A 9,262-nucleotide genomic window follows, 5' to 3' on the forward strand; every position below is an offset into this window, starting at 1 on the left:
GTTCTCAAAAAAGTAATTTTGGCTGCAACGACGTGTTTTTGTTCACATAGAATTTTGCGACCATTTACTTCCCTGTGTTTATAACCCATTGACTTAAGAATTTTGTATAATGTGGTTCGCCCCCCTTTAAATTCCAACTGTTCCCTAAAATATGCCAAAAGAGTATCTACAGTGAAATATTCGTTTTTTTCATTAAGTTGCCAAATTTGTCGTTGTAGGTCTTTCCGAAACATATAATTTGTAAATAAATCCGTTGGTTTTCGCTTGCCAGATAGTGATGTTTTTAAATTTTGGTCTCCTGTTGATAAAATTTTCGCCACAGTTGATGTTCCCACCTATGAGAAAAAAAAAATAAAAAATATTTTACAGCGTATTTTTACATTATAGAAAATATGTTCGAGATCCTCATAGTTACTTCTTCGAAAGAAAGATCGGGCCTGTCTTTTCGAAACTGCAAAAAACATCTTTTTATTGCAATTTTTTGTTGCAGTAAAACTATTTTAGGCATTTTATTTTTAAATAAAGTCGCAATGATCGGTGAATCTGTCACAATGACAAATTATTTATGCTGACAAAATTAAAACATATGTCTGCTTGATGGAAAAATTGCTTCTAGTAATTCTGATCTAATAAATGAAGTAGAAAAGTGGCAATCCAGCTCAAAGCAAATGTCAATCAGACTACTAACAGACAAAAAACTAAATCATCAAATCAGTTTATCCAACTTAAAGAAAAAATATCAAAGCCTACTTTACTTTACATCGTGAATGGATATAACATGAGATATGTATTTTGTGTTGCATTGAAATTTGGTCATGGTCCCGTTATTATAATACCCACCCTGTATATTAATTAATTAATTGAAACTAATAGATAATAAGTAACATCGTTATAATTCTCTTCACAATGTATGTCATAAAGGGCACGAATTGATTAAAAAGAACAAAACATGAGATAGAGCCGAATAAATGAATAAGCTAATTTTGTTTTTACTGAAAATAATTTTCTGTTTTTAAAGTCGAAAGAGCATCAGCTGTATTTAATGATAAAACTTTAATATCCTTATTTTACTTTTACATCTCCACGGAATAATAAATACACAAAACGCAATCAAGCAGAAACGTCTTGAAACCTAGCGTCCCTCCTCAGCAGTTATTTTTTAAAATAATATTAATTTTTCAAGACTGTATTCAGACGCTGAAAAGAACATTACTTTTCTTAATTAAAATATATTTACGGAGATACAACAACACACAAAAGAGAAGGAGTGGGCGGCACCTGAAATAGATATAAAACTCAAACTAAAGAGGAGCAACCATTCAGTGAATGGTAAGAGATCGTCAAAATCGTTACGTAGGAAGACGTCTAGACAATTAAGAACATGAAAAATCATCTTTTGTGAGAAGACAAAGTTAATTGTTTCAGATGTTGCAGATGCTGGGTTGAATGCTTAAATGAACGCAAACACAATACAACAAATTTTTCAGACAAAACGATGCTTTCAACACGAAATGGAGTAGTTCCTCCGAAGCTTTATTTGTGTTTTCCATCATTATGTAAAACACAAAGCTCGTTTTCACCTAAGCTAAACAAACTTAACTTTTTATGGAGCGTATCCTGATAACGCCAACTTTTCTAATTAAACAAAACACAGGTTATTTTTAATGTTTATTGTGCAACATTTCCGTAATTCGAGTTAATTAATGTTGCAATCAACATTTCCATATTTACCCACCTTTTATTCCGGCGCGATTACCTTTTTCTGTTTTACGCAACAAAAGCCGGAATTAGTCATTACAAAGCTGGAAGGGTCCACCACAAAAAGAGCCACCGAAAGAAACACGGAAAGAAGCTACAACCCTCGAATTATCATAATCCGACAGTCACGAAGTCAATTGAGGCATGTGGAGGAAAATTGAGGTGATGTTGTCTTAAAAAAATTTCATTCGGTTACGGTATGCCACTATAAAATCGAAATGGAATTTTTGTAAATTGCTGAATAATTTTCAGCTGGAATATTCCGGGAGAGCTTTTCCGTCCAAATGGTCGTACGACCCAATTGCATGCCTGATGCAGCTGCATTAGGGGATTTAGGACGGTCTAAAATCGAATTAAGCGAAAATTCCGGGGTTTTTGCGCGAATAAATTATTTGGAGGGGATTTGTTCTACAAGGACTAAGGTAGAACAGTTTAATTTATTTACTACGAAGAATATCGATAGCGTGGAACTTTTTTTCCATGAATGTTACACTACCTAGGTATACATACTTAATTGTAGTCAAAATTGATCGAAATTTATTTCGACAGAACTTCCTTCGCTCCTGGAGTACAGTCCAACAAATCTTCGTTCTTCGAAAAATGATAAAATTCGATTTTACGAAATTTTACTTCTTTGTGATAAGCTCTATGAGGTAGAGAGGTTTCACCTTCTTAAAAAAAGACAGTTGTAGCCCCGAGGTTTCATACTACCTGTGAGGTTTAATTTAAGTATTCGTTGATCAAACTTGAACAGTGAAAGTAACATACAAAAATGCAAGTTCCAAAAACAAAAAAGAGGTGGGCTCGTCCGGGATTTGAACCCGGGACCTCCCGCACCCTAAGCGGAAATCATACCCCTAGACCAACGAGCCGTTATTGCAGTAACAAAAAACCTGATTTCACGCCATATAATTAAAGTGAAAGTTTGAACTATACTTAGCGTTTTAACGATAAATCCGGTGTAAACATGATTATGCTACAGCCACCGAAGAGACACAATAATCAAAGTGCGTGATGAATGCCTGAACAATGAACCTACCGTTCCTGGTGACTAGAAAAGAGTAGTTAAAAAAGTAATTGTACTTGAACAACTGGTTTTTAAAAGAAAGATCTACTACGTGTACGCATTTCTGGGCTTATTATAATATTGCAAAAATAATTACAAAAAAAATCAAATTAATTTTAATAGCATAATATATTCTGATTTGTACAAAACAAACTGTTTAGTAGTTTGAACTAACGTTTTTTATTTATTACTGTTCGGAAAATATTTGGAGTCCCGCAAGGATCACGTAGGTTCGGTCCTATTCTGGCTATTTATAAACGACATCATTCATGTGTATAAAACTGTTTGTAGTCATCACAGCTGAAAATATAGCTTTCTAATTCATTCTTTTTTATATTTATAATCGGAAAATCATGGCAAACTAAAACGAAATAAATCAGTATCACATTCGCAAGGATATAAGATTCATAACTAACAAACGAAATAACACAAAATAAACAACCCCGGGAATTTATTTTGCTTCATTTTTAACATTAGCAATCTGGAGCACAAAATGTATTTTTCCTTTAGAATTAATACAGGATAAAGAGTCTCGAGATTCTACTGCGCTTCGTTTTTAAAAGTAGCTATGTCAGGAGCTAACTATATTTCGAATTTAGAAATAACATAATACAGAATAAAGAATCTTTGAAGAGAATTTGTTTCGTTCTTAGCAGTAAAAATCACGCGGCGTAATTGCCTTTCGATTTTAGAAATAGCAATCTCAGGAGCTAAAAATGTGTTTCGATTTTAGAAATAGCATAATATAGAACTAAGAATATCTGGAGCGATCGCTTGTGTTTCGCTTTTAGAATTAGCAATTCTCAGAGGCCCATCGCGTTTCATTTTTAGAGGTAGAAGTCTCGGAGGTTAATTGCGTGTCACTTTTAGGATTAGCCATATTATGGGTTAAATATGTATCGATTTTAGAAGTAACTTAGTACAGAATATCTAGGAATCGATTTTTTTTTGTTTTTAGGGGACTAATTGTGTTTCGATTTTAGAAGTACCAATCCCAAGGGTTACTTGTGTTTCAATTTTATCACGCTTTTATTAGCTTGGGTTGTATGTATCTATGTATGTGTGTAACGGAATCTTTGAGCTTAATTTTCATCGGTTTCTAAAAGTCTGATCATCTTGAAACTTTGCACACGTCTCAAGGATCGATGACAATGCAATAATTTGATAACAGTTTCCCATGATCCTTATTAGGACCTCCAGGATTTATAAATTCTTTTATGGATCCTGTGTAGTGGGGTAAAAGAGATAAAGCTAGCGCGCGATCTGCGCATGCCTGTAGTATCTGGTTTATTCTTCGTTGTAATAATTATAGTCTTGATTAAAATACAAATAACGGATATTAAATGAAAAAAACAAGAACGGACTTTTAATTAACTAAACGTGTGCAAATAAAATGGCTGATCGCATCTTAATTGTGTCAGTATATACCACGGTTATCTCTCTCCGTGTCGATTATACCGATCTATACCGATTATTTCTGTTTCAAGGACAATTTCTGCATAGCTTTGGTTTTACAGTCGGTAAAGAAGGAATTAATTATAATTAAAACATATCTAATCATGAATTCTCACCAACTTAAATAAAGATAACAAATTTTGATTCAGAAATACAAACATGGAGGAAAATTAACCATTTGGGGGGTAAAACTAACCACAATGATGAATTGTGTCCCGTTGGTCCGTGAGGGCGATTGATTTCGAACTAATTCCCGTTGATCGATCATACGGAGACCACTGAGTGGTTCTTTCTAGAAAAATCTAAATAAGTAATTAATTCCCCAATTTATGAATTTGTCGCAGACTAAAAAATGAAAAATAAATAATAGTTTAAAAAACTAAAAAAACACGCTTTTATTGCTAATCGAACTAAAAACTAGAAAATAATTTTTAATGACAGAGTTTAATATTACAGTAGTAGAAGATCAAACAATCAATCATAATAAATCACCTCAAATTAAAATTATAATAAAATTTAAGTTATTAACAGAATAATTCAATTCAGAGTAAAAAGCGTGGGGTGCATTTTACTGCGGTTCATAACTATCCTCTCATAGATAGTTGCCAATAGAATGATTGTAATATTTAAAATATCAAGCACCCCACGCTTTTTACTCTGAATTGAATTATTCTGTTAATAACTTAAATTTTATTATAATTTTAATTTGAGGTGATTTATTATGATTGATTGTTTGATCTTCTACTACTGTAATATTAAACTCTGTCATTAAAAATTATTTTCTAGTTTTTAGTTCGATTAGCAATAAAAGCGTATTTTTTTAGTTTTTTAAACTATTATTTATTAGAAATAGCATACAACAGAATAAATAACTTCGAGATTTCAATTTTGTTTCGTTTTTAGAAGTAGAAATTTCGGGAGTTAATTCTGTTCCATTTGTAGCATTAAAAATCTCGGTGTTTAAATTTTACAGAAATAGGAAATAGCATAATACGGAATAAACAATGTCTGGAGATTGAATTTTTTCGTTCTTAGAAACAGCAATATCGAAGGTTAATTGCGTCTCGATTTTAGATATAGCAATCTTAGAGACTAATTATGTTTGGATTTTAGAAATAGAATACAACAGAATAAAGAAGCTTGAGATTTCAATTTTGTTTCGTTTTTAGAAGTGGCAATCAAGTGCATTTTCAGCGGTTAAATGCGCTGTGATTTTAGAAGTATCATAATATATAATAAAGAATTTTTGGATAAAGATTTTTTTCGTTCTTAGAAGTAGCAACCACGGGGTGTAATTGTGTTTCACTTTTAGAATTAGGAATCTCGGGACTAACTGTGTTTCGATTTTAGAAGTACCAATCTCGAGGGTTATTTGTGTTTCAATTTTAGAAATAACATACAACAAAATACAAACTCGAAACTACAATTTTGTTTCGTTTCTAGAAGTAGAAATCTCGAGAGTTAATTTTTTTTCATTTGTGGAATTAACAATTTCGGGGGCTAAATGTGTTTGAGTGTTGGATATAGCACAATATAGAATAAAGAATGCCTAGAGATCAATTTTTTTTTTCGCTCTTAGAAGTAGCAATCTCGGGGCCTAATTACGTTTCGCTTTTAGAATTAGCATTCTCAGAGGCTAATCGAGTTTTGAAACAGCAATTTCAGAGGATAATTATGTTTCGATTTTAGAAATGGCATTCAATAGAACAAATAACGGTGGTATTTCAATTTTGTTTCGTGTTTAGAAATAGCCATCTCGGGGGCTAATTGTGTTTCACTTTTGAATTAGCAATCTCAGGAGGTAAATGTGTTTGGATTATAGAAATAGCATAATACATAATAAATAATGTCTGGAGTGATCGCTTATGTTTCGTTTTTAGAAGTAGCAATCTCCAGGCGTAATCGTGTTTCGATTTCAGAAATAGCTTACAATAGAATAAAAAACTTGGAGATTTCAATTTTGTTTCCTTTTTAGAAGTAAAAATCTTGGGGTTAATTGCGTTTCACTTTTAGAATTAGCAATCTGAGATCTTAAATGTGTTTCGATTTTAGAAATAGCATGATACAGAATAGCGATAGTCCTGGGCGATCGCCTTTATTTCGTTTTTGGAAGTAGCAATCTCGGGGCGCAATTGCGTTTCGCTTTTAGAATTAGCATTTGAAACAGCAATTTCAGGGGCTAATTGTGTTCCGATTTTAGAAATAGCATGCAATAGAATAAAGAACAGCAAATTTAAATTTTGTTTTTTGCTTAGAAATAGAAATCTCGGGGGTTAATTGTGTTTCACTTTTAGAATTAGCAATCTCAGATCTTAAACGTGTTTCGATTTTAGAAATAGCATGATACAGAATAACGATTGTCTGGGGCGATCGCCTGTGTTTCGTTTTTAGAAGTAGCAATCTCGGGGCGCAATTACCTTTCGCTTTTAGAATTAGCATTTGAAACAGCAATTTCAGGGGCTAATTGTGTTCCAGTTTTAGAAATAGCATGCAATAGAATAAAGAACAGCAAATTGCAATTTTGTTTTTTGCTTAGAAATAGAAATCTCGGGGGTTAATTGTGTTTCACTTGTAGAATTAGCAATTTCAGGGGCTAAATGTGTTTCGTTTTTAGAAATACTATAATACAGAATTAAAAACGTCTGGAACGATCGCTTGTGTTTCGTTTTTAGAACTAGCAATCTTGGGGCGTAATTATTTTCCGCTTTTAGAAATACCAATCTCATAAGCTATTTGTGTTTCGATTTTAGAAATAACATAATACAGAATAAGAATGCCTGGAGATCGATTATTTTGTTTTTAGAAGTAGCAATCTCGAGGGTTCATTGTGTTTTATTTTAGATATACCAATCTCAGAGGTTAATTATGTTTCGATTTTAGAAATAGCATACAACAGAATAAAGAACATCGAGATTTTAATTTTGTCTCATTTTTAGAAGTAAACCCTCGGAGGTTTTTACTTTTAGAATATATTTCGATTTTAGAATTAACATAATAGAAAATAAATCATTCTGAGGATCGCTTTTGTTTCGTTGTTAGTAGTAGCAATCACAGAGGTTAATTGTGCATTGATTTTAGAAATAGCAATGGCAAAACAGATTAGCCTTAGATTTTAGAAGTAGCAATCTCTAGAGTTAATTGTATTTTGATTTTAGAAATAGCAACCACAGGGGCTAATTATGTTTCTACTTTAGAAATAGCATACAAAAGAATAAGAAATCTCAAGATTCTAATTTTGTATCTCTGTTTTTAGAAGTAGCAATCTCAATCAGACGCCAATTGTAATTAAAAATTAACAAACTTAATTCAAATTTCAGAAATCATATCTAAGATGAATTTGTTTGTAAATTGCTCTAAGAAAATATTTGAAGAATCTTGATTGTACTAAAAAACATGTCGAAATTTCAATAACTTCCAGACTATTATTGCGTTATACGGATTTTCATACAAAAACCAAATCATTAAATTATTATATTTTTCATATAAAACCTATCAAGTTCTTAAAATCTGTGTAAAAGTGAAGAAGAAACCCTACTTCACTATTACACAGATTTTGCACGTGATGAAACAGTAACTAAAATTTCTTGGAGATCTCGGCCAAAAATTGGATGACGTAGTCTCAAAATTTCAAGTTATATAGCGATGTTCGATACAAATTTACAAAAATGTTTAATGATATTTTCACCAACCTTTCCTTGCCTCTGAAGTATAAATAATACAGTTGTGTAAATTTTACATTTTTACGAAAATTAGAATTACGTCTCAGATACAATTTTTCGAAATGTTCGGTTTCATCGGTTTCAAAATCAAATTTTTAAAACACCTTTCAAATGACCATATTTTTCATCTTGGCGACTCTGTAAGAGTGAAAAAATGATCGAAAATGACCTGTAAGTTGGAATCAACAAAAAGGTCTGCTTCACTAATTTTCAAAAATGCTCAAAAATGCTCAGCTCAGGTCAGGTCAGGTCTGGTCAATAACTGTGCAAGTTTTACATTTTTGCTTCCCGAATGAAAATTAGGTTTACTATGTAGATAGCGAAATGCTACCCAAAATTTGTCTATTCATCTCTGCCAAAAGCCAAAAATGTTCGTCTTGATGGTTCCAGATCAAGATTTTCGAAATTTGCAGTCTCAAGATGACATTTTTAAAACACCTTTAAAATAACCATATTTCACACTTCTACAATCAACAAAAAAATCTCCTTAGGCAATTTTCGAGAATTCTTAAAAAATGTTAAAAATTTCTTAAGTGGGGAATTAGAAAATTGAGCTTTTGGTAAATTTATCGAAAAATTAAAAAAAGCCGAAACTCGACGAGCTCTTTCGAAAAGCATAGCCCATTAATTGTCCCCAGCTAGAGGCAAGATTTTTGAAACATTCGGTTTTAAAATACACTTTTTCTAAAATCTTATTGGCAATTCTGAAAACATTGTAAGAAATTCCAAAAATAAATAAGACCCAAACAATTTCTGAAGATCAGAAACTACAATAAAATCTTTACAGGTGATTTTTGAGGGTAGTCGAAAAATAGTAAAAAGTTCTTAAGGGGACATAATGGATAATAATTCGCTTGTGTCAAATTTAGCTAAAAATCCACAAAAAATTGTACAATATGAATCTCAACGAGATGTTCTAAAAACCGTAACCTGTTAATCGTCTCCGGCAAAGATTTTGAAATATTCTGTTTCAAAATTAAATTTTTAAAATACATATCCCAAAAGTGGCTATACTTCAGATTGTCGATTTTGGAAAAATGGTTGAATTTTTCGAAGAAATGAGGTGGAAAGTTTCTGATAGAGGGTGAAATGCACAAAAAAATTTCTTTGGATAATTTGTGAAAATGGTTGAAAAAGGTCGAAATTTTCATAAAATAGAGCTTTTGGAAAAAATGACCAAAAATGCACAAAACATTATGTGATGTAGATCTGGTCGACCCGAATTGAAAATGTTATTGATCACAGACTAAGTTTTTCGAAATAT

The 9,262-nt window shown here is 31.9% G+C and overlaps 1 non-coding gene across 1 annotated transcript; it reads right to left on the reverse strand.

Moving 5' to 3' along the window:
* Positions 1-2,558: 2,558 nt before the first annotated feature.
* On the reverse strand, positions 2,559-2,630 carry Trnap-agg (transfer RNA proline (anticodon AGG)). The gene has a single exon. It is a non-coding gene; the product is annotated as a tRNA-Pro (tRNA).
* Between the last annotated feature and the right edge of the window lie 6,632 nt (positions 2,631-9,262).

The sequence above is a fragment of the Zophobas morio genome, unplaced genomic scaffold (genome assembly GCF_036711695.1).
Source record: "Zophobas morio isolate AGI-343-1 ecotype UQ-CSIRO unplaced genomic scaffold, CSIRO_AGI_Zmor_V1 ptg000007l, whole genome shotgun sequence".
In the NCBI taxonomy this organism is placed as follows: Eukaryota; Metazoa; Arthropoda; class Insecta; order Coleoptera; family Tenebrionidae; genus Zophobas; species Zophobas morio.